At 47.3% G+C, this 25809-nt stretch overlaps 1 protein-coding gene and 2 pseudogenes across 1 annotated transcript in view; 1 reads left to right on the top strand and 2 right to left on the bottom strand.

Annotated features, from left to right (window-relative positions):
* Positions 1 to 25809, bottom strand: part of LOC123332141 (apolipoprotein L3) — a 262937-nt gene that overhangs the window by 236309 nt on the left and 819 nt on the right. The window lies entirely within an intron of this gene.
* Positions 6765 to 9725, bottom strand: LOC123332130 (annotated as a pseudogene).
* LOC123332129 lies at positions 10148 to 14153 on the top strand (annotated as a pseudogene).

The following is a 25809-nucleotide window of genomic DNA, read 5'->3' as shown; positions in this document are numbered from 1 at the left end:
ATTTATTACTAGGAAAAATAAGGATTTCATTTATTTTTATACTTTTCTTATACCCTTCCCCATCTTATGCTTATATCATTATTTCTCTAGTTTTATATCCTTTATTAGGAAGCTTTGCACTTGTAAACATTTTATTTACATATTTATTTATTACACTCTCAACTGGAGCTACTATTTCTTTACTCCTAGCTTTGTAAACAACTCTTCCCTTCAGAGCTTCAGCTCCCAAGTTCTAGAAATGTATTTTAATTTTTATATTGATTAACTGAATTGTTAAATATTACATATATCAACAATACTTCAGTTTTAAAACAGCAGCCAAAATAGTCAAAATAGGAAAACCAGGACTTGGACATATATTAATTTATCTTAGTTTTTTTTTTTTTTTTTTTAAATCAAACAAAAGAGTTTACATATTTGTGACACATTAATACATTTTTTTTAGAGCTAACTTGTACCAAATAGCTGCACATGCTTCTGGGCAGATCTTTAGTTTTTCCTGGTGTTTCTAATTGGCTTCCTTTTCACCCTTGCACTGTTTATCTTCAGCATTTCCTCCATTTCTTTCCAATGGTGCCTCATGTGATACTGAGTCCTCTGTCCTCACAGACTCTAGACTTCTTATCCCATTCTGGACTGGTTTCTGTCTAGGTCTGCTGTGCACCCAGCTGGGATCCTTGGATTGCCTTCCCACGGCATTGATGTTCCTGATTCCTGGGTCCCATGTCTATCTCTCTCATGGGTATCCTTTATCTTCTTCCATAATTAAACAAACACATAATCTAATTTTTTCCTGCATCTCATTCTCAAGTAACTTTCTAAAAGTCTGGTGAAGGGTGAAGGCTGCTGTGAATATGGGATGGGATGTGGGGTTGGTGGGCTTGTCCCCTGCTCTCCCTTCAGCCTCCCTCTCATCTTGCTCCCTCTCTGGGGCTCTGCCCAGCAGACCGTTCTTCTCTCCTGTGAACATGCTCCCTGTTTCTCTCCCTCTACTGCACTCCTCTTTTTCATCAATCACCTCTCCGTCCAGTGACTCTTCAGACATTTGTTGAAGCCTCTGGTCTCCTGTTGCCCCCATGTTTGACTTTATTAGCAGCAGAGGGAGGAGAGGGAGGCTATGATGAGTGGGGTGAGCCCAGTGAGTGGGGTGGAATCCAGTCTACCAGGGACAAGACTTCTGACCTGGGCCAAATCATATAACTTCTGTACTTCAGCTTCCTTATCTGTAGATGTGGATACAATGTACACATATCAAATGTTAATGGAATAGCGTACAAATTATCATATGTAAAGTTTCAGAGCCAATCCCAATGCAGAGCAATGACCACAAACACAAGTCACTCTTATCAGTAGCTGTTATTATACCTGTAAGTACCTTTACTATCATTTCAGTCAGGTCTCAGGAGGAGTAGTTGACAAAGGCTCATTTGCTTTGTTAAAACAATAGCTAGATGTAATCAACATCTGCTTTCCTTCCTCTTCTCCCATAGCAAGATAATCACATGCAGAACCAAAATAATTTTTTTTTTATAAAGACCTGAGCTTTAAAAAAAAAAAAAAAAGACCACTGAGAATGGGAAAGTCTGAAAGGATGGACACCCTCATATATTACGAGGGTGAACATAAATTATGACAGTTTGTTTGGATAACAGTGTGGCTCTAGGTATGAAAATTTTTTAGGTATTGATGCCTTGTGATTTAGTAATTCTACTTCTAGAAATAGCTTAAGGAAACAGTCTCAAATGTGAGTGAAGTTTAATACAAGGAGAATGTTCTTTATTATTTACGTATGGTATTAGAACCAACCTAAAGTCCAGTAGTCAGGGAAGGACAGCAGAGAGGACCGGGCACCGTTCGGGGTCCTCAGCCACGCAGGGGAGGGACACAGGAAGTGCGGTGGGGCTGGCGGGACTCCAGGCCCTTGTGAGATAAAGGCTCTTGCAGAAGCAAGGAAGACGTGGGCTGTCAGAGTTGCACCACCAAGAACTTTGTCAAGGCTGACTCGAGCCTGGGGGGCAAGACATCGTTTTAGAATGAGAAGAGTCACTTACCAATAAACATATATCCACAAGTAATTATTTTCATATATTAAATGGAGTAGAGCATAGTCATCACAAACCTGGGATCTGGATCAGAAAGTCCAGGCTCTGGCACCAGTGTGAAAAACTGGGCTGACCTAAAGTTAGATTAGTTTCAGGAGCCTGCACGTCATAGACACTGGGTCAACATCACCTATTACCAGTTAGTAACAGAGTTGCTCCAACCTCATGTAATTTCCAGAGTATTCCTTCCTATCTATTTGTCCATCTCTGGCTTTATTACTTCTATAACTTCACAGATGGCTGTCTCCTCTGTCATTATCTTCTCCTTGTACCCCAACAGGACTATGACTTGGAGGAAGTTGGAGGAAGGTGAGTAACTTTCCTTAACTAGTGACCTGCAGAGCCCAGGAGACAGAGAACCATGCTGGGTTAAGTCCCCGGTGGCACTGGTGTCTGTCCCAGGAGAACCCACCCGAGGCCTTAACCCTCGCTGCTCCCTCAGCCACAGCTCACTTGTGATCGAGCCCATGTTCTGTTTTCTCTCCCCAAGGAGAGGTCACACCTCCTTCCAGCCTGACGGGAACAAGGAGCTGAAGGGAGACATCTGAGACCCTGCTGCTGCCACCATGAGCTCAGAAAACCTCAGAGACCGCTCAGATAGGCAGCTGCCTCTTTTCTGGCCAGTTCCTACATGTGACCCAGAATTGAGGGTGGTTCCTCCAGGCAGAGTTAACCTACAGAGGAATCAAGAACCAAGAAGAGGATGGATAAGCATCCTGGAGCCCCTCAGGGGGGCCACGTGGAGTTCCCCCAACAGGAGTGTGTCCACAGAGCCTCTTTCCCAGCCCTCTCCTTGGGGAGCCGCTTGCTAGGTGCTCACTTCCTCTCCCACTGCCCTCTAGCAAGTGACTCAGAAGTGAGATCAGGATAGCCTATGGGGAGGGGGACAGCAGAGAGAGTCCGCAAAGCCATATGGGGCAGCAAGAGGAAGTCCCCCAGCATCCCTGGAACTCCTCCTGCCCTCTCCCTTGGCCTGAGCCTCCTCCTGCTCTCAGACCCTGGGGCATCACCACAAACACCATTCCTTCAGCTCTCACCCTGCCGCTTCCCCAGCCGCTCTGCAAGAGTCAGCGGACAGTGAACTGAACCCCAGTCTCCCTTTGCCACCTCCCACCTGGAGGGGAGGGGTGACGGGGTTGTTCACAGGGTCACACCTGGCTCCACCCCTTCTCGAGCTGGTTGATCCCCTCCCCTGCCCATTCTGAGCGTCTCTGATTAGGATCCTCTCACATAGTAGTTACTCAATGGTAGATGGTCCTGAACCCTTTTTAAATCAGGTAACACATAAGTTCCATGTGAACAACGCTGTGCTTCTACTTCTGCACATGCTGCAGTGTGCTGCTGTGGTCTGTGCTTAGTTGCTCAATCGTTGTTGACTCTTTTCGACCCCCATGGACTGCAGCCCACCAGGCCCCTCTGTCCATGGGATTCTCCTGGGAAGAATATTGGAGTGGGTTGCCATGCTCTCCTCCAGCTGCAGCGTAGTCACCACCAAAATTTAGTTGGAAAAATCCCTGTGTGGCGGAATGAAGAATCACAGGAGTTTAAATTAAGGAGGATTCAAAGTCATGTCCAAGAAGTGTCTGACACTTGACCTTGGGTTCCCCCTCTGAGCTTTCTGCTCACTGGCCTCGGGTTGTCCCTTCTCCTGTCTGAGTCTCACTTTCTTCTTCTGTGAAATAAGAATAATGCCTCCGTGTGTTCATGTACCAGGAAACACATCTTACCTCGTGTCCAGCCCCTCCCATATATATATCCTAATTGCCTGTGTCTTACCTGCAGTTCCGTAACCTCTAGATCCCTGAAATCACACAGGGATCTTGGTCACTCATTTGAGCAGTGATCTTGCCCTGTACTGATCTGAGGTTAATTATTTTCACTACATTCCCTATCCCGTTTAATGTGAATATTCTTTTGTTTCACTGCTAAAACATGGAAGCATTCATTTACTGGGTGCTCCAGTCTCTGCTAGAAGTAGTAACTCACAAAACACACGTGCCCTGTACTCTTTCTCTCTGTGTGAGTGCATGTGCTCATTTGTTCAGTCGTGTTCAATTCTTTGCAACCTCATGGACTGTAGCCCACCAGGCTCCTCTGTCCTTGAGATTTTCCAGGCAAGAATACTGGGAGTGGGTTGCCATCTCCTATTCCAGGTGATCTTCCCAACCCAGGGATCGAACCCATGACTCCTGTGTCGCCTGCATTGGCAGGCGAATTCTTTACCACTGTACCACCTCGGAAGCCCTCATTCTCTTTCTAAAAATTAAAATTGTAGATTCCTGAAGACATCTAAATCCCAGGATTAGATAATGACTCTGGAGGGTTGGAAGTCCAAGATCATCAAGGTAGAGGTGGTTTCTGGTGAGGCCTCTCCACCTGCTTGCATCCTAGCTGCCCTCTAACTGTGTCTTCACATGGCCATTCCTCCGGAGGAGGGGGCAGGAAGAGAGAGAATCTGGTGTCTTCTTTTCTAATAAAGACAACAATCTTATTGGATTAGGGCTTCACATGACTTCATTTTACCTCAATTGCCTCTTCAAAGGCCCAATCTTCAAATACAGCCACTGGGGGTTAAAGCTTCAGCATGTGAATTGGAGGGTGAGGGTGGGAAAAGCAGTTCCGTCCATAACCCCCGGCGGCTCTACCAACAGTGCCCAGGTGATCACTACTCAGGAAGATGAATTTTAACAATTTATACTAAAGAGTATTTTTAAAAATTTTGCTCTAGAATTTGTTGCAGTTATCATATTATGATAAAAAAGCAGATCATTCTTAAGGCATAAACTTTGTTTATTAATTTAAATAAAAATATATGGTCATTGATTAGTTCTAGTAATTTTCTGGTGGAGTCTTTAGGGTTTTCTATGTAGAGGATCATGTCATCTGCAAATAGTGAGAGCTTTACTTCTTCTTTTCCAATTTGGATTCCTTTTATTTCTTTTTCTGCTCTGATTGCTGTGGCCAAAACTTCTAAAACTATGTTGAATAGTAATGGTGAAAGTGGGCACCCTTGTCTTGTTTCTGACTTTAGAGGAAATGCTTTCAATTTTTCACCATTGAGGATAATGTTTGCTGTGGGTTTGTCATATATAGCTTTTATTATGTTGAGGTATGTTCCTTCTATTCCTGCTTTCTGGAGAGTTTTGATCATAAAGGGATGTTGAATTTTGTCAAAGGCTTTCTCTGCATCTATTGAGATAATCATATGGTTTTTATTTTTCAATTTGTTAATGTGGTGTATTACATTGATTGATTTGCGGGTATTGAAGAATGCTTGCATCCCTGGGATAAAGCCCACTTGGTCATGGTGTATGATCTTTTTAATGTGTTGTTGGATTCTGATTGCTAGAATTTTGTTAAGGATTTTCGCATCTATGTTCATCAGTGATATTGGCCTGTAGTTTTCTTTTTTTGTGGGATCTTTGTCAGGTTTTGGTATTAGGGTGATGGTGGCCTCATAGAATGAGTTTGGAAGTTTACCATCCTCTGCAATTTTCTGGAAGAGTTTGAGCAGGATAGGTGTTAGCTCTTCTCTAAATTTTTGGTAGAATTCAGCTGTGAAGCCGTCTGGACCTGGGCTTTTGTTTGCTGGAAGATTTCTGATTACAGTTTCAATTTCCGTGCTTGTGATGGGTCTGTTAAGATTTTCTATTTCTTCCTGGTCGAGTTTTGGAAAGTTGTACTTTTCTAAGAATTTGTCCATTTCTTCCATGTTGTCCATTTTATTGGCATATAATTGTTGATAGTACTTTTCACACCAGTCAGAATGGCTGCGATCCAAAAGTCTACAAGTAATAAATGCTGGAGAGGGTGTGGAGAAAAGGGAACCCTCTTACACTGTTGGTGGGAATGCAAACTAGTACAGCCACTATGGAGTACAGTGTGGAGATTCCTTAAAAAACTGGAAATAGAACTGCCTTATGATCCAGCAATCCCACTGCTGGGCATACACACTGAGGAAACCAGAAGGGAAAGAGACACGTGTACCCCAATGTTCATCGCAGCACTGTTTATAATAGCCAGGACATGGAAGCAACCTAGATGTCCATCAGCAGATGAATGGATAAGAAAGCTGTGGTACATATACACAATGGAGTATTACTCAGCCATTAAAAAGAATACATTTGAATCAGTTCTAATGAGGTGGATGAAACTGGAGCCTATTATACAGAGTGAAGGAAGCCAGAAAGAAAAACACCAATACAGTATACTAATGCATATATATGGAATTTAGAAAGATGGTAACAATAACCCTGTGTACGAGACAGCAAAAGAGACACTGATGTTTAGAACAGTCTTATGGACTCTGTGGGAGAGGGAGAGGGAGAGTGTGGGAAGATTTGGGAGAATGGCATTGAATCATGTAAAATATCATGTATGAAACGAGTTGCCAGTCCAGGTTCGATGCACGATACTGGATGCTTGTGGCTGGTGCACTGGGACGACCCAGAGGGATGGTATGGGGAGGGAGGAGGGAGGAGGGTTCAGGATGGGGAACACATGTATATCTGTGGCGAATTCATTTTGATGTTGGGCAAAACTAATACAATTATGTAAAGTTTAAAAATAAAATAAAATAAAAAAAAATAAAATTAAATTAAATTAAAAAAAAATAAATAAAAATATATGATCCCCGTCACACACAGATACAATTCTGAAAGGTTACTTCCATGAGCTGTGAGCGAATCTGGTATCCTTGGCCTCAAAGGAGAAGACTTCAACCTGGAGCCAGAGACAAGGCTGGATCACTCAGAGCTTTTTGTAGTAGAGTTTTATTAAAGTGTAAATGGGGGTAGAGAAAGCTTCTAACATAGACTTCAGAAGGGGACAGAAAGAGTGCCCCCTTGCTAGTTTTTAGTTTTTAGCAAGGCATTATATACCTGATAGCAAGCTGCTAATCGGATAAAAGAAATGCCTCAGACAGAGAGTGTTATACCAGGCTCCTCTCCCACAATATGCATTTTGAGATAGAATGGCACAAGGGGACTCACCTCTGGCCATAAAACAATTGACATGAATCTTGAATAAAGGCATATTTCCAAGCAAATGAATAGTTTCATTAACACAGCTTAAGAAAAACATTTCCGTGACAAATACACATTAGTTAGCTCAAGGTTTGAGAAAAAGTTAAGTTCAGGGGGCACCAGGTGTCGTCATGGCAACACAGGATTACAAGGAACCTTTTAATCTCATGTAGATAAGGGGAAAAAAACGTCTGCCACTAGCAATTTATTTCCTTTTGCCACTTGGGGACCCCTGTCCTTCCTCCCTGACTGTAATCCTTTATTTCCCCCCTTTTCATTTAGGAGAATATGGCAACTAGGGAAAAGGGCTGGCAATTCTGTTCAGACTGCTTCGAGCTGGCCAGGGACACAGACCCTAAATTGTTTTTTTTTGTTTGTTTTTGTTTTTAATCAATTTTATATAAATGCTTTTATTTGACATATCAATATTTGAGGCAGCATGTTCTGCTTACCCTCATATTGAGGATCTTTGATCCAGGGGGCCCCAAGTAATAGTTGGAGAAGGCTGTGGCACTTGGAGGAGCTTGAACAACCATTTGTAACTTAAAAGCCTTCACGCGGCTAGTTGAACAAGTTGAACCAATCAATGCATATATATTTGGAAACCATGCACCTGATGTGCTAAGTCACTTCATCATGTGCAACTCTTTGCAGCCCTGTGTACTGTATGTACCCGCCAGGCCCCTCTGTCCATGGGATTCTCCAGGCATGAATACTGCAGTGGGTTGCCATGCCCTTCTCCAGGGGATCTTCCTGACCCAGGGGTCCAACCCACATCTCCTGCACTGGCAGGCAGATTCTGTACCACCAGCGCCTCCTGGGAAGCCCAACTCTGCACCTGGTATCATATTATCCCAGAGATAAGGCTGATGTCCTCAGAGAGCATATGGATAATTGGTAGTCAATGATTAACCCAGAAAAAAGCATAAAACACTGGGGAATATTGGGAAACTAACAGATTTCTCTGGACATGGTTTATCTTGCCCTTCTGAGAGACCTGTAGATCTAGATGAGATTAGTTTAGAAAAGGGGTCTCTCTGAGTTCAGAGAATCGTCAGAGTCAGTATAGTTCTGGGCTAATCAGAGACTAAAGAACCTTTGTAAAGAGAACTAGGCTGGGAATCAAGCAGTCCTATTTTGAATTAGCATGTTTTAGTCAAAGGTATGGAATTAATGATAAGCATCTGTTAGGGATTTCTATAATGTCCTCCAATGCCAAGTGACCACTAACATCGTATTTCCCACTATTCCTTGATGAGAGGCAGAAGGCATAAAGAATATTCCCAGCTATAAAATAAACTGCACTCCAATGCCTATGAATCCTAAGATAAATATTTTTTTAAATAGAAGAAACTCACTGAATCAAATGATTGCTAAGCAGAGCAAATGCAGTGTACGTAAACTACGGTAGGAAACCTTTTAATTACACAGGAAATCAATGGAACGATTAATGATTTAAGAGAAGAATCATTTTTTCCTGTGGTCCCACTGCTGTGAATGATATCTTCATGAGCCTGGGCCACCTTCTGTAGTGAATACCGGGGACCTATTACTCGTCTCAACTAACCAATTCATTCCGGCTTGCAGAGCTGCTGCAAACTGCTGGAATTCCTCCTTGGAGGATGAAGGGAGAACTACTCCTTTTATGCTATATTCCCTTGTCATGGATCCTGTGGGTTTATTTCAATAGGACCTCTGTGGCCAACAACTATTACTCGTCCTCCATGTGACAAAAAATTTAAATCTTTGCTAAGGCTAACATTAGCAAACATTTCAATAATCACATCAACTTTTTTTTCACCAACAGATTTCTTAGTTTTATCAATATTATTAGCTTCTTTGTGATTAAACACTTCATGTGCTCCATTTTGCAAAACAATCTTTTGTCCTTCCTCAGTAGTGAAGTGAAGTGAAGTGAGGTGGCTCAGTCGTGTCCAACTCTTTTCGACCCCATGGACTATAGCCTACCAGGCTCCTCCATCCATGGGATTTTCCAGGTAAGAGTACTGGAGTGGGTTGCTATTTCCTTCTCCAGGGGATCTTCCCAATCCAGGGATCAAACCCGGGTCTCCTGCATTGTAGGCAGACGTTTTACCATCTGAGCCACCAGGAAAGTAGTAACTGTGTCCAAAATCTTTAAGCCATAAGCTCTGACCATTTGGCATGCTGCTCTTCCAGCTCCTCCACCTGCCCCAGAACACTTTTTCCAGCTTTCACACGGACACTGGGGAGCAGAGCTGGATAAGCATTAAAACATGAGATGCTGATAGCAGCTTCTTGTTTAAAGTCCAGTTTTTTGCGGAAGTGTGTAAACAATGTGATGGGCTTCCAGAGCAAACTCGGTGTAGCCCCCAGAGACCGTCCTGGTAGTGAATATCACCTTTCTTGAAAGATACATTCTCTCCAGCAGCTTCTACTACCCCAGCCACATCTCAGCTAGGAGTATAAGGTAGAAGTGGTTTTATACTGTGAGTGCCAGAGCAGATATATATGTCCACTGGGTTTACACCACATGCTTGGACTTTGTTGGAACCTGGTGGTCTTTCAGAATTGGTACAGCAACATCCAACTGGAGTATCCGCACTTTGGGTCCACCAAATTAAAAAACTCAAATAGTTCTCTTCAACTTCTGTCGCCATGGTGATCTAGATATCTGTTCTAGAGTGGATTGTCAAAATCTGTGAGCCCTCCCCCAGGTTACACAGGGTTAAAAAAAAAATCTACCCAATACCATTTATAATCCACCACAAAATCTTCTGCGCTTTCCCAGTGACTCAGACAGTAAAGAATCTGCCAGCAATGTGGGAGATCTGGATTTTATCCCTAGGTTGGGAAGATCCCCTGGAGGACGGAATGTCTACTCACTCCAGTATTCTTGCTTGAAGAACCCCATGGATAGAGGAGCCTGGCGGGCTACAGCCCACGGGGTCACAAAGAGTCAAATAGGACTGAGCAACTAACACTTTCCCTTTTTCTCTTCACAAATTCTTATAACAGCACTCCCTTTCCTTTCATCTAGATATTGAGATCTTTTTTGAAGATGTTGCTGAGTGTCTCTGGGACATACTGAGCAGAGAGGAACTGCTTCTCCTGCTGACTGAATTCCTGAAGAAAATTGAGGCTAATGCTGGTTTGTCCAGGTAACCTGTACAGGTGTATTGGTGTGTCAGGAAGGTCACCCACATCCCGAGGCACCAGACTAGATTTTTGCTAGCAGGCACACCTCCTCCAAGCAGGACCCTATGGTGGGGGTTGAGGATGTTCCTTCTCAATATCTCATGAGGAATGTTTCCTCCATGTCATTTGCTGGCAGTGAACAACCTCAGGTTGAGAAAAGATGAAACCTGCAAGGAAGGGGCAGGTTATGTGACCTTGGACAAATCACTGAGCTATTCTCTGCCTTAGCTTCATCATCTGTTCAGTTTTATTGTGAGGATACTGAGATCATGCATGCAACGATCTTCCCGTAATGACTGATACAGAGTAGGTACTCAATCAATATTAACATTTAAAAAGCTTGTTGGGAAGAATTTTCTTTCTGGTGATGAGAATCAAGCAGAATTTCCTTTGGGGCAAGTCAGAAAATCCTGATGCCTTCATTTGTATTACTCGGGCTTCTACCTAGATAAAGCCTTTCTAGTCCCCATCTTAGGAACTGTACCAACCCTGCAGGATCCTGCTGGCCCATAAGGCAGAGAGGCTGGAGAGGAACTGGGTGGAGCTGACGGGATCCTGGATCTAGCCCTGCCCAGCTCCTGGGTTCTGGGCTTATGTGTCAGAGTTTCAGATTTGCATGTGTCCAATGGGAATAGTAATTCAATCTGAAGGACTATGGTGATGGTCTCAGAGTGAACTACAGGGTCAGAGGTGGGGAACCAAGTGCAATCATCTCATCCAAAGGCCCAGGGAGGCCTGGACCAGGGTCAGACCCCAGGTCAGGGTGGAGCAGAAGGTCCAGGTTGGAGGACTAGTAGGCAGGCTTGGGCAGCAGGACCAGGACTAGAGTGAGGAGAGTGGGCCCTGAGGACACAGGACTAAAGGGGCTGTGACCCTAGCAGAGGTCCCCTGAGTGGGAGAGGGGATATTTCTTCCCTCCCTGATGGGATCCCCTCATGCTGGGCTAGAGGGCCCTGGGTGACCATGTCTGCATACCATGCCTGGGACCTGGATTCTCACTGCATCTGGGACCCTCTTCTAATTTACGTGGAGCCACCCTGACAGTGGAAGGCTGCGTGGCTCAGTGAGCCCTCCAGGGTCACAGTGAGTGGCTGCGATTGTATGTCATTTGAGGGATTCTGAGGAGCCTCGCGCATCCCCAACAAGAGGAAAACACTTCCTCCACCAGCTGTGCAGGTGCTGGTCTCTTCCGGCTCAGCCATTCAGATGGGTGTTTCCTCGAGTCTCTTGAACCTTTAGAGGTTCCATAAAGTTCCACATGACCTTGGGGTGCAGCCTCGTGAAGCTGTCACAAATTAACATGTGACACCTGAGAGGTCAGTGGTGCTGAGTGCTGGGTCAGGAGTCAGTGAGGTGGGCTGGAGAGTCCAAGAGGAACCAGCAACACATCTCCTGATCTCCAGGCAGCTGGGGCAGTGGATGGACTCAGGGACCTGCTGCTGGGAAGGCCAAGGACACAAGCCTTAGAAGACAGCAGATGGCAGACTAAAGGACTGTTAAGGTGCCTTTAGTCCTGACTTTGGGGTGTTTTTTCTATTTTTACAAATTCTAAGTCACAGAGACAGCCAATCTGCAAAGGATGAGGGCATAGTGCTCAGGACTGCTTTCATTTGAACCAATGGCAAATTTAGGGGATCCCCAAAACCACCCTCAGGTTTGAGAATTCCCTATAGAGCAGACAGGACTCACTGAGAGCCATCCTGATCCCAGTGTATTACAGGAAGCCTGTGGGTTTCCATCAGTCACAGGGCAGAGTCTCGGTGGATTTCACACCTGAAGCTTCGCTTGTCCCCAGGATGCGTTACTGTTCTGGAACTTGGTGTGTGGCAGGGCACACGGAACACTGCCTGCCAGGGACACTCACCCATTTAAAAAAAAATTATCCTGACTTGTGGTCTCCAGCCCCTCCCTGAGGTCAGACTAATGTCCTAGAGTCCAGCTCCTCCAGAGGCCCCATCACATGTCTCCTTGTCAGACTGAACAGTGGCCAAAAGGCCCAGGCAGACAAGGACACTCGTATCTGCCAGAATATTCTAGGGGCTTAGGGACCACTTCCCAGTAGCCAAGGGCAAAGATCAGGTTGACCCCTCACTACACACCGAGGCCCTTGAATGCAGGCTTTCTGCTCTAATCCCACTTCTCTTTGTTTCTCTGTGGAGTTCCCACTCACCAACTCTTTCGAAGTGCTGGTGTTGCCCTGCCTCCGAGACATCTCTACCAAATGCGTTTTTGTTTGTTTGTTTTTTTTTTTTGGCTGAGCCGCATGGCTTGTGGGATCCTTGGCCCCTGACCAGGGACTGAGTCATGCCCGAGGCAGTGGGAGTGCAGAGTCATAACCTCTGGACCACCAGGGAATTCCATCAAATATCTCTCTTAAGTTATGAGTATCCTAAGGTGACTTTTTTTTATCTGTTAGAGGATTGAAGAAGTATATGGAGCATCTACAAGGTATAAAACCTGTGTTTAATGTTGAAAGAGGAAATTTTACTTTTGTAAATTTCTTTTCTAATTGATTTATAGTACTATCTCTGTATTTATGCAGAATAGACATTTTTGAACCTATTTTACAGACAAGCGAACTGCCTTTCTAACCCCTTGACCTTCACTGTTACAGGTAAGACATGAATGCACTACACGAATATCTGAATGAATTGAAAAGAGACTTGGCTGGGAAGGAGCAAGGAACGGTCCCAAAAGAGCAGCTGGATAGGAAGAGGTTTCTGAAGAAGTTTCCTCGGGTGACACAGCAGCTGGTGGAGCTTAAAAGCAAGCTCTAGGAGCTTGCAGACAATGTTGACAAAGTCCACAGGGACTGACCATCTCCAATGTGGTGACCCACAGCACTGGCACTTTATCTGGCGCCCTGACCATCCTTGGCCTGGTTCTGGCACCCGTGACAGCAGGGGCCAGTGTGGCACTCTCAGCCACTGGGATAGGGCTGGGAGCAGCGGCTGCTGTGACCGCTGTGTCCACCAGCATCGTGGAACATGTAAGTAGGTCATCAGCAGAAAACAAAGCCAGTCAGTTGGTGTCAAGAAATGGAAGGTGCTCCTAGAGGTACTCAAGAGCAACCCCCAAATTGTTGACACAACAGAGAAATTGGCAAAAGTCGAGAAACACCTTGAAATAAATATACATGCCATGGAGACAGGTGAAGCCAACCCTGACTCTGCAGTCAAGGCAAACGTCTACCTGAGCCCTGGGAGAATCGCAGCTCCAGCCATCCAGCAGGTAGAGGCAGGTTTCAAAGGCACGGCTTTGACAGTTACCAAAGGAGGCTGAATCGTGGGGGCGGCCACTGCAGGGCTCTTCCTCCTGGTGGATGTGGGCTTCCTGGTGAAGGAGTCAATGCACCTGCACGATGGTGCAAAGGCAGCATCAGCTGAAAACCTGCGGCAGCGGGCCAGGGAGCTGGAGAGGAAGCGGGAGGAGCTCACCCAGATCTATGAGAGTCTGCAGGGGGACCCAACTCCACCACCCCCAGAGCAGTGAGGGTCCAGGGACACATTGAGGGTCAAGGTGCAGAGGCACATTGTGAGGGAAAAAAGGAGACTGAGACAAAATTGTTGGAGCTGAGGGTTAGGAAACTGGCGCTTCTGCAGCTGAGCACAGGAGGGGAGGGGTGAATGCAGGTGATAGATGGGGAGAGAGAAGGAGCCTGGATTAAGGGAGGAAGGGGGACTAGAGAATGGGCGGGGGCCGAGGGAGAAACCTCTTATTTTTTTCACACTGTGAACTTTCTATTTGTATTGAGGAATAGTCGATTAACAGTGCTGTGATAGTTTCAGGTGAACAGTGAAGGGATTCAGCCATACACACACATGTATGTATTCTCCCCCTAACTCCCTTCCCTTCAGAAACCACTTCAGTCAGTTCAGTTCAGTCATGCAGTCGTGTCCGACTCTTTGCAACCCCATGAATCGCAGCACGCCAGGCCTCCCTGTCCATCACCAACTCCCGGACTTCACCCAAACCCATGTCCATTGAGGCGGTGATGTCATCCAGCCATCTCATCCTCTGTCATCCCCTTCTCCTCCTTTCCTCAATCCCTCCCAGCATCAGAGTCTTTTCCGATGAGTCAACTCTTCGCATGAGGTGGCCAAAGTACTGGAGTTTCAGCTTTAGCATAATTCCTTCCAAAGAAATCCCAGGGCTGATCTCCTTTAGAATGGACTGGTTGGATCTCCTTGTAGTCCAAGGGACTCTCAAGAGTCTTCTCCAACACCACAGTTCATCAATTCTTTGGCACTCAGCTTTCTTCACAGTCTAACTCTCATATTCATACATGACCACTGGAAAAACCATAGCCTTGACTAGACGAACCTTTGTTGGCAAAGTAATGTCTCTGCTTTTGAATATGCTATCTAGGTTGGTCATAACTTTCCTTCCAAGGAGTAAGTGTCTTTTAATTTCATGGCTGCAATCACCATCTGCAGTGGTTTTGGAACCCAGAAAAATAAAGTCTGACACTGTTTCCACTGTTTCCCCATCTATTTCCCATGAAGTGATGGGACCAGATGCCATGATCTTCATTTTCTGAATGTTGAGCTTTAAGCCAACTTTTTCACTCTCCACTTTCACCTTCATCAAGAGGCTTTTTAGTTCCTCTTCACTTTCTGCCATAAGGGTGGTGTCATCTGCATATCTGAGGTTTTTGATATTTCTCCTGGTAATCTTGATTCCAGCTTGTGCTTCTTCCAGTCCAGCGTTTCTCATGATGTACTCTGCATATAAGTTAAATAAGCAGGGTGACAATATACAGCCTTGACGTACTCCTTTTCCTATTTGGAACCAGTCTGTTGTTCCATGTCCAGTTCTAACTGTTGTTTCCTGACCTGCATATAGGTTTCTCAAGAGGCAGATCAGGTGGTCTGGTATTCCCATTTCTTTCAGAATTTTCCACAGTTTCTTGTGATTCACACAGTCAAAGGCTTTGGCATAGTCAATAAAGCAGAAATAGATGTTTTTCTGGAACTCTCTTGCTTTTTCCATGATCCAGTGGATGTTGGCAATTTGATCTCTGGTTCCTCTGCCTTTTCTAAAACCAGCTTGAACATCTGGAAGTTCATGGTTCATGTATTGCTGAAGCCTGACTTGAAAATTTTGAGCATTACTTTAGTAGTGTGTGAGATGAGTGCAATTGTGTGGTAGTTTGAGCATTCTTTGGCATTGCCTTTCTTTGGGATAGGAATGAAAACTGACCTTTCCCAGTCCTGTGGCCACTGCTGAGTTTTCCAAATGTGCTGGCATATTGAGTGCAGCACTCTCACACCATCATCTTTCAGGATTTGAAAGAGCTCAAGTGTAATTCCATCACCTTCACTAGCTTTGTTTAGTAGATGCTTTCTTAGGCCCACTTGACTTCACATTCCAGGATGTCTGGCTCTAGGTCAGTGATCAGACCATTGTGATTATCTGGGTCATGAAGATCTTTTTGTACAGTTCTTCTGTGTATTCTTGCCACCTCTTCTTCATATCTTCTCCTTCTGTTAGGTCCATACCATTTCTGTCCTTTTTTGAGCCCATCTTTTCATGAAATGTTCCCTTGGTATCTCTAATTTTCTTGAAGAGATCTCTAGTCTTTCCCATTCTGTTGTTTTCCTCTATTTCTTTGCATTGATTGCTGAGGAAGGCTTTCTTATCTCTGCTTGGCTGTCTGGGGAGGCCTTACAAATAGCTGTGAAAAGAAGAGAAGTGAAAAGCAAAGAAGAAAAGGAAAGATATAAGCATCAGAATGCAGAGTTCCAAAGAATAGCAAGGAGAGACAAGAAAGCCTTCTCAGAAACCACTTACTTTGAACTAAAGATGACACTGGGTGCAGAATACAGGGAGAGGCAAGGGAACTAGCAACGAGACACAGAAATACAAAAGGGCTGAAAATGGGGGATAGTCAGAGAGGCAGGATCATTGGGATCCAAGAGAAGTAGCAGGGGCTGCTCTATTGCCCTTCCTGGGGTCTGATGCCCCAGCAAGAAGAGTCTCCCCCTGGTGGTGGCCTCTAGCCCGACTTCTCCAACAACTCGCCTTTGATTCCAGCATTTTATCTTAATTAAGCTGTGAGTTCTTTTGTCTGCTTGTTTCTTTAATTGAAGTAGAGTTGCCCACTCCAGTATTCTTGCCTGGATAATCCCATGGACAGAGGAGCTTGGTGGGCTACAGTCCATGGGTCGCAAAGAGTCGGACATGACTTCACTTTCACTTTCACTTGATTTACAATATTCTGTTAGTTCAGGTGAACATCGAAGTGATTCAGTTATACATAATCTATGTTATACTTATATTCTTTTAATTTTTTTCATTACAGATTATTATAAGTTACTATTATTCCCTGTGCTATACATAAAGTCCTTGTTTTTTTAATCTATTTTATGTATGGTAGTGTGTATCTGTTAATCCCATACTCCTAGTTTACCCCTCTCTCTCTTTAGTAACAACAAGTTATATTTTCTATGACTATGAAGCTGTTTTGGTTTGTTCATAAGTTCATTTGGACTCTTTTTTTTTTTTTTGGCCACGCCAAGCAGTTTGTGGGATCTCAGATCCCCGACATGGGATAAACGTGGCCATAGCAGCAAAACCACCAAATTCAAACCACTAGAGCACCAGGGAACCACATAGACTGTTTCTTAGATTCTCCATATAAGTGATATTATATATCTGTCTTTTCTGCCAGACTTACTTCACTTAGTATGATCACCTCTAGATCCATACATGTTACTACAAAAGGCATTATTTTATCCTGCTTATGGCTGAGTAATATTACATTGTTTGTATGTGCCACATTGTCTTTATCCCTTCATCTGTTGACAGACATTTAGGTTACTTCCATGTTTTGGCTATTGTAAATAGTGCTGCTATGATCTGATGCATGTATCTTTTCAAATCGGAACTTTTTCTTTTCCAAATATATGCCCTGAAGTGGGATCATTGGATCACATGATAGCTCTATTTTTAGTTTTTAAGGAACTTCTTTACTGTTTTCCATAACGGCCACACCAATTTATATTCCCAGCAACAGTGTAGGAGGCTTGCCTTTTCTCCACATCATCTCCAATATTGATTGTCTGTAGACTTTTACTTGATGGCCCTTCTTTTTGGTAGGGAGTGATCTCTTATTGTAGTTTTGATTAGCATACACAGAGGATGAGATGGTTGGATGGCATCACTGACTCAATGGAGATGAGTTTGAGTGGACTCGGGAGTTGGTGATGGACAGGGAGGCCTGGCGTGCTGTGGTCCATGGGGTCGTGAAGAGTCGGACACGACTGAGCGCCTGAACTGAACTGAATGAATAATTAGCAGTGTTCAGCCTCTTTGCATGTGCTGGCTAGCCAGCTGTGTATCTTCCCTGAAGGATGGTCTGTGTGGAACTTCAGGCAGCGGCTTCTTGACGACAGTGGTGGTGGTGGTGGCGGCAGCGGTGACGACGACTCAGGGGACGGAGCATCTGACACGTATCCAGGCGCCCTTTGAGTTCAGGCTGCACCGAGACCAGCGACGTTCCCGTGAAATTCCCAGTGTTGTGTAGGAACAGAGATTGATTTGGGAAAAAGAGAAAGAAAGATGAAGCAGAAGGCATCAACAGGTCAAGGAACTATGCGGTGTGTCAAGGAGATCAACCAGCCTGGGGTCAACAGACAAGGCCTCTCTGACCCTCAGTTTCCTCCTCAGTTGGGGATGAAGCAGAACAAGATATTCTAGGACCATCTGCCTCTCTCCACATTGTGTTCTACAGACTTTAGTTCAATAAATATGAACTGATTGACTGAGGCTTCCCTGCATTGATTGATGAGCTCAACTGGGCTCCGGGTACCTGACCTCCTTCCCCATGAGCCCATCTCCCAGGGTCTCAGGAAGCACGTCCTCCATGGCTCCTCCTGCCTGCCTGCTGGGCTCCCATAAAGTTGTTTCCCTCAGACCCTGGAGCCCCGCAGGCCCCATGGGACACCAGGGGGAGCCCATGTCATCTGACTTGGGCTGAGCAGGGGGATGCTCCTCCTCCAGCTCGGGGACAAGGATGGACATGGGGCACCCGAGGGTGATTGAGAGCAGAGGGCTTGTGTGCAGGTGTGAGGAGGGGGGTCAGCCGTAAACAGAGGGGCAGAAGAGAGCACACGCCTCACCCAGGCTGCCTTCACATTTCACCAGGACTCCTGTAGGAACTTTCAGAACGGTCTTCCTGTGTTTTTTTGGGCGCCTGCCCTGCCTCACCTGTCTATTCCCCACATGGGGCTGGAATGACTCTTACGAATATTGATCTTAGCTCTACCTGCTTCCCCTTCTCCACGGCTGCCCATGACTCTGAGCACGGACTCTGTTCCTCTTTCCTGTGGGGAAATTCTCCCCTGTGGAGCCTGGGCTGGGCCACCGCTGTGTCAGCACTGTCACCTGGGTCCTAATCAAAACCTCACTGTCCCTCTGAGAGCACGTGCTTGTCACCCCAGTGGAGAACAGGAGGAAGCTGGATCCAGGGTCCAGGAGTGTGGCCACAGCCCCCACCTGGGAAGAGCCATCCTGGGTGGGTCCTCCGGGTGCCTTGAACCTCTTCCCTGGATCCATGTTGAGCTGATTGGTCAGGAGGATGCAGGGTGTCCTGTTTCAGGAGGAAGTGAAGCAAGCATGTGGTGTTCCTGTAACACAGCTTATCCTGGGCCCAGGGTGGTGGACACACCTCCTTGGAGCCCAGGCCACGGGGCTGTCTGTCACTACTTGCTGTGCTTCCCAATGTGGGGAGAGATGGGCACTGGTCTTTCCTGACACCCAGGACCTGAGTTCCTTCTGGCAGGGCCTGTTTTGGAGGCTAACTGGCACCCCACTCCAGTACTCTTGCCTGGAAAATCCCATGGATGGAGGAGCCTGGTAGGCTGCAGTCCTTCGGGTCGCTAAGAGTCGGACACGACTGATCGACTTCACTTTCACTTTTCACTTTCATGCATTGGAGAAGGAAATGGCAACCCACTCCACTATTCTTTCCTGGAGAATCCCAGGGATGGAGGAGCCTGGTGGGCTGCCGTCTATGGGGTTGCACAGAGTCGGACACGACTGAAGTGACTTAGCAGCAGCTCCTCGCTTGGCCCTAAGTTTGCTAGTTCTAAGCTGCTGCTTCTAGTTCTCACAAACGCCTTGAAGTTCACAGAGCTGCCTTCATACCAACCGGCACACAGCCTCCAGCTGCCTTGTTCCCGGGGCTTAGATCTAAGAGAACAGGGGTGTCTTGAATCTGCAGAGGTCCATACTTAGAATCCACCGGTTATCCTCAGGAAGTTGTGCTGCTGACACAGAATATCTAACAACTGGTTACACTCACATGTCTGTGGAGCTGGTCTGGACCCAGCCTCTGCGACAAGGACAGTTGGTGAGGAGCCCCTTGTACTGTCCCAGTGAGGCTCTCAAGCCACCTGTGGTGTTGCCCGTCACCCTGCACAGGCCCCACACTGCTCAGCCACCCCTGCTTAGCCCCTGCACTTCTGAAGGATGTTGAAGCCAGTCTTGACTTTAAAGTACGTTTTTCAAAAGAAACCTTTTGGGACTTACTTGGTGGTCCAGTGGTAAAGAAGCTGCCTGGCAATGCAGGGAACATGGGTTTGATCCCTGGTCTGGGAGGATCCAACATGCTGGGAGCAACTAAGCCTGTGCACCGAAACTACTGAGCCCGCTCCCTAGAGCCCGTGCTCTGCAAAAAGAGAAGCCACTGCAATGAGAAGCCCATGTAGTAGCCAACCAAGAGTAGCGCACTTGCTGCAACTAGAGAAAGTAGCCCCTGTCCCCACAGCAGTGAAGACCCAGGGCAGTCAAATAAACAAACAAGGATGCTGTTTCCCTAGTTACCTAAGTTAATGCCTCCTGAGCCCCACTATCTACTGCCACCTTTGTTAGAAATGCACGTGGGCACAGACTCCAGCAGGTAAGGTCCATACAGAGCCGAAGTTCTGTATTTCTTACCAGTCCCGTGCTAACTCCAGCTGCCCCCTCCTGTGTCCCTGCAGCCCCAATCTCCCTGCACCAGGAGAAGGCTGCCCACAGAGCAGGAGGGCCAACCCAGGCTCCAGGCCCCTTCCCTGGCCCTGGCCTTGCTCCAGGGTTCTGTGATGGCCGGGGTGCCACGTGGTCAGCAGCTGGCTCTCCTCCTCTGGATCGAAGCCCTGGAGCTCAAGAGCAACCTGTACCGCATGGGCCAGAGCAAAGTCTTCTTCCGGGCTGGCGTGCTGGCCCACTGAGGAGGAGCGAGACCTGAAGATCACGGATGTCATCATCAGCTTCCAGGCCTGCTGCTGGGGCTACTTGACCAGGAGGTGAATTCCAGGACACCCACCCCACCCAGCCTGATCCTCGCTTGGGGTCTCTAGCTATCCTGTGGTGGAGGGCACTTAGGAAATGGGGCCTGGGCACCCTCATGCTGGCAGTTTTCCCCCGGGGAGGTCCACATGGCTTTCCCTGCCCCTCAGTTTCTGCCTGAGGTTTAAAGTAAGCAGGTGGGAGGGATGACTGTGCTTGGATTTTCCCTCCAGGAAAGCTCCTGCCTCCCACTGTTCCTCCCTGTATCCCTTCTGTAGGGGTGACACCCAGAGCTGGCTGTCCCCAGAGGACCCCAAGCTCTGGAAAGGAGGCAACCTTGAGTCCAGCAGCTCCTGCAAGCTCAGGAGCGGGCTTGTGCAGGTCAGTGGGCAGGGAAGCGGCCTGTTTGCCCCTTGACTCCCCTGTGTCTGGGCTCTGGGGGGTGTGTTCTGGCCTGAGCTGTGAGCACTGGGGACAGAATGTCAAATGGATGTTTGCAGGATGTGAGCTGCTGACACTCTCCCACCAAACACAAGTCCCTGAGTTCCTAGAAGAACACCCCCACCTCTCCCCTCCTCTCAGCTCCCTTACCTGCAAAATGCAACAGATACATAACAGTTGGCTTTAAGAACAAACTATGGTTGGCTATCCTCATGGAATAATCTCCTGTCCCTCCCTCAAACCTGGATGGAGGGGACCATAATGGCCTAGGGGCATTTCCTGGGGTGAAGCAGCCCTGAGGGGGTGCAGGTGGGCCTCCATGGGGCATCCAGGGCCACTGCAGTCTCTTCTGCTTGAGGCAAACCGAGATGTTCACCAGTAGTCCTGATGCAGAACTCTCAGACTGTGGGAACTCGACCTCCATTTCTTCATCTGTGAAACGGAGCCAGCACTCCTAGAGCTGATGTGAGATTCAACAGGAAAGGCATGGACAGTGCGAGCACAGCACCTGGCACTTGCTCAGCCCCGTCCACAGAGGCTCTTTGCTCAGGAACCCAAGCAGGAGACAGGGCCAGCTCTCCGTTGCAGATGTCTCTGAGTTGCCAGGACACTGGTTTTCTGATAAAAGTCCTCCATTTGGAGAGAAAAAAATCTGTTGTCAGATGGAGATAATCCGAGGTAGCACAGGGCAGCGTGCTCTCAGCCCTTCCCACGAACTTCTGCATCCACCTTATGGCAGTGACCACCAAGGCTGGGCCTCCTCCTGTGGGCCACCGGGACTAAAGGCGTGAGTTCCATCCCTGCCAGCAGGGCTAAATCCAGAGGGATCTGATCATAAGGGGTGGAGGTGGGGCTTAGAGTGGCTGAGGGGTGACGTGAGGCCCCTCTTCCAGGTACCATGGGCGCAGAGCAGGAAACAGTGGGCTCTGCAGGCGAGGTCACGGAGAGCTTCTCAGAGGAGATGCCAGATTCGGCTTTGCAGAAAGATTTGTCCCAGTTGGGTGCAGGTGTCCCTGGCAGAAGAACCTGTGTGAGCCAATTCTGGAAGCCACATGAACATGGCCCTCCACAGCAGAGTGTGAACAGTATGCACTGAGCAACTTGTGTGTTCTGGACAGTACCACGTGCTGGTGGCACAAAGGTGAACGAGGCAGGCCGGCTGGTGAGTGTGGGGTTGGTGGGTGAGAAGATGGAATTATGGAGGAGTGATTTGCCAAGGGTCTCACGCTGTGTTGGTGGCAGGTCTTCCTTCAAGGAGCCCGAGGCAGGGTGGACTGAGTCAAGAAGGACGTGGAATGTCAGGACTGGACTTGTTTCTCTAGGATGTCAGCAGGAGGGGGAATAGCCCAGGGTACAGCCTGATGGGCAGGATGTTTATTTGACTCAGGAACTCAGAAATAAGGGTTTTGATTTTCACTTTTGCTTCCTAGAGTATATCTGGGCCCAGAGGGTGTATGTGGTCATTGCAGAGATGCATAGGTCGTGGTTGCATCTGCACAGATGTGAACTGGATCTTGTTCACACTTGGACAGAAGAAGGTTCCTGAGTAAGCAGGTGGGTAAGTCCCCGCCCATCCCATCTACCCACCCTCAGGATGACTGTCTGAGAAAAGGATGATTGTCACTAACTGACAGAAGAAGAATGGAAGCTCAGAGAGGTGAGGTCAGCAGGTTAAGCAGGGGCAGAGCCTGGATGTGAAGGCGGGTGTGTCTGAGGGCTTCCTACCAGCCGAGGGACCCTAAACAGAGCAGAGGGAGGGCCACACCTGCTCAGGTGGGCTCAGCTCAGGATGTGGACTTCTGAGACATGATCAGAGACCCCAGAAAGAAGATGTATACTCCGGGTACTCAGCCATTTAGGAAATTAAAGAAAGCAGATGGGGTGGAGGAGGACAAGGAGTCAGAGCCTCTCCTCCTATGACCTGGCCACCTTGAAGCTGTCCCAAGGGTGCTAGGCTAGGGCTGATGGAGAAAAGGGGATTTTTTTTCAGATACAAGGAATCAAGGTTTGTTGAAAAACCCTGACTCTGAGTGCCAGGCTCAGTGCCAGGCCCTGGGGACACTGTGGCCTGGAGACGGGCAGGACACCAAGCGGGGAGTCGAAGGGCATTGGCTTCCTGTGTTTGCCAGGCCCTCTGCTCAGGATGTGGGTGATGGGTGGTCCTGTGTGGGGAAGGTGGCCCTGCTGGAAGAAGTGAGAAGGGCTCACTGCACAAGGTCCATATACATCCCGGTGGTGCAATATTAAGATAAAAAGCCAAACTCTACAGACATCAGTATAATAGCCTTTTCTAAAACCAACTTGAGCATCTGGGAGTTCATGGTTCACATACTGTTGAAGCCTGGCTTGGAGAACTTTGAACATCGCTTTGCTAGCATGTGAGATGAGTGCAATTGTGTGGTAGTTTGAGCATTCTTTGGCATTGCCTTTCTTTCTGACTGGAATGAAAACTGGTCTTTTCCAGACTTGTGGCCACTGCTGAGTTTCTTTCAGTCCCTTGAGTTTTTTTATCTCTGGTGTACGTTGGATCCTTTTGAAAGATTGATTGATTAGGATCTTTAGTTTCTTCTCCATTCTCTTCCTCTCTCCCCCTTCTCCCCTCCTCCTCTCCTTCCATTTCTAATTTTAACAGGGGTAACTGGGGTTGTGCTGTGTCATCGAGAAGCTGGTAGTTTCATGTCCCCATAAGGGGTCCCACCCCTCATATTTTAGCCAGGCTGTGCCAAGGAGGATGGAGGGTGCCCAGAGGCCCTGGACAGGAGGAGCAGCAGAGAAGAGACAGGGCCCCTGATGATGCAGGAAGGGTTCTCAGACCTGGAGAAACTGAGCAAAAATGGACTACAACCAGGAAAGTGTGGCCTTCAAGAGGAGCTGGAGAGCAACTGGGGGAAGGTGACAGGGAGGCTTGGGGCTGGGCCTCCAGGGACAAGCAACCCGTCACGCGGTGAGGCCAGTGGGGAAGCACGTGTCGTGGGGAGGGGCAGCCTGTGCCAAATGAGGTGTCAGTCTCGAGCAGCAGGCCCTGTGGAGACAGAGAGTGTGAGGAAGACAGGAGCTGGGGCAGTCGGGAGGGTCCGGGTGCTCGGCCAGGGGCTTTCTTAGCACCCCTTTCCCTTCCCAGGGAGGGTGACTGCAGGCACAGGAGGGAGATGGTTGGTGAGAATCTGTCTGCCCACGAGGAGGGAAGGGATGCATGACTGGCCATGCAGCTGGGCAGGGCCAGGCTTCTCCAGGGTCCTCCCCTCTCCCACCAACAGCCTTTCCAGAAAGGGACCAATCAGAGGCTCACAGAGGAGGAAGCCCTGGATAGGAATCCAGAAGAGGAAGCACTATCAGCATCCACACCTAGCTGAGGCCCCAGACAAGGGTCAGGACCAGGCCAAGAATGGGAGGGAAGGACGGAAGTATGAGTCCAGTGTTCAACGCATTTACAATTGTTTGTCGTTATCCAGGAGCTGGCCCGCTGTCTGAGCCCTCCTCTTCTTTCTGACTTGACTCTGTTCTCATGTTTCATGATTTCAATAGGCTGACCTGGCTCCTGGGGTCCTGCAGCTTTGGGGCAGAGGAGGAGGCAGGGCACCAGCCAGCTCTCCTCTTCCATATACTTGAAGGAGGGCCTGCCTTTGTGAATTCTCTTCCACCCACATGATGCTGTGCCAGAGTCCAGCCCTGGTGGATCCAGGGAATTCGAAGGGGAGATGGCTTCAGTGATCAGGATACGATAGAATTAAAGATATAAAGAGTGGTTAAATAGGGATAGCTCAGCGAAGAAATTCAGTGAAGAAAAGAGGCTGAATAACTTGCTTTACACGGAGAACCAATAAAAGGTTCGGAGAGGAGAGGAGGCACTAAGGCTTCCTCAGTCAGATCTTAGAAGCCCAGGCATTATTAGTAGGCTTGGTGAGCCTCCACGCTCCAGATGGGAATTCAGCCAGAAGGTGAGAGAAAGAACAACATGGGGAGACCGAGCTTTGGTGAGTAAGACCCGCACTTTATTTTCCAAAGTAGTTTTTATACCTTAAGTTGTGCATAGAGGATAATGGGGGAAGGGGTAGAGTCATGCAAGGTCAGCAGTCCTTGATTCTTATGGAAGCCTGGCTTTCTTCCTGCAAACTTATCATATGCAAAAGTTTAGGTGATTTACATCATCTTCTGGCCAGGAGGCCTATTAACATTTTATGACCCTTTCTTCAGAAAACTTATTTTTCTAAAGGTGATTATTCTAAAGTCAGGCACCACCCTCCAAAAGCATTAGATAAAGTTGCATTCCTATAGGACAAAGGTGTGATGGGCTATAACAAGAAAAGAATTAACTCAAGGGTCCAAGGTTACAAACATTAAAGCTACTACTTACATTTCTATACACCAATTATATTAATCAATACACTCCCAGGGACACAGTAAATAAGGGATATAGAAACTTAGCAGCAAACATTGGCCCAATAAATGAAAACCCTTCACCAATATAATTTCTAATCAACCCACTATACTATACTAATAATCTAACTGCTCAAAGGAATCTGTATTTAGAAAGTTTAGAACATCTCATGCCTCTCACGGTTGGGAGGCTGTGAACAATCACATGTGGTCGGACAGGCCTGACAGGCAGGCTAGAGAACCTTCAGAGGAGTTTGTAGGTTGAACACTCTTGTCACGCCCAGGAATTTTTATTAACTGGAGCTCTAAGTTAACTCCTTCTCCAAGAGAAGTGGTGGGGGACAGCCCCTCGTAAAGTCAGAGGTGTAGGTGAGAGCACAAAGCGGTAAAGTAGGCAGACTCTAGTTTTGGGT

This window comes from Bubalus bubalis, chromosome 4, assembly GCF_019923935.1.
Source record: "Bubalus bubalis isolate 160015118507 breed Murrah chromosome 4, NDDB_SH_1, whole genome shotgun sequence".
NCBI classification, from domain to species: domain Eukaryota; kingdom Metazoa; phylum Chordata; class Mammalia; order Artiodactyla; family Bovidae; genus Bubalus; species Bubalus bubalis.
This window is presented reverse-complemented; position numbering and strand designations above follow the sequence as displayed.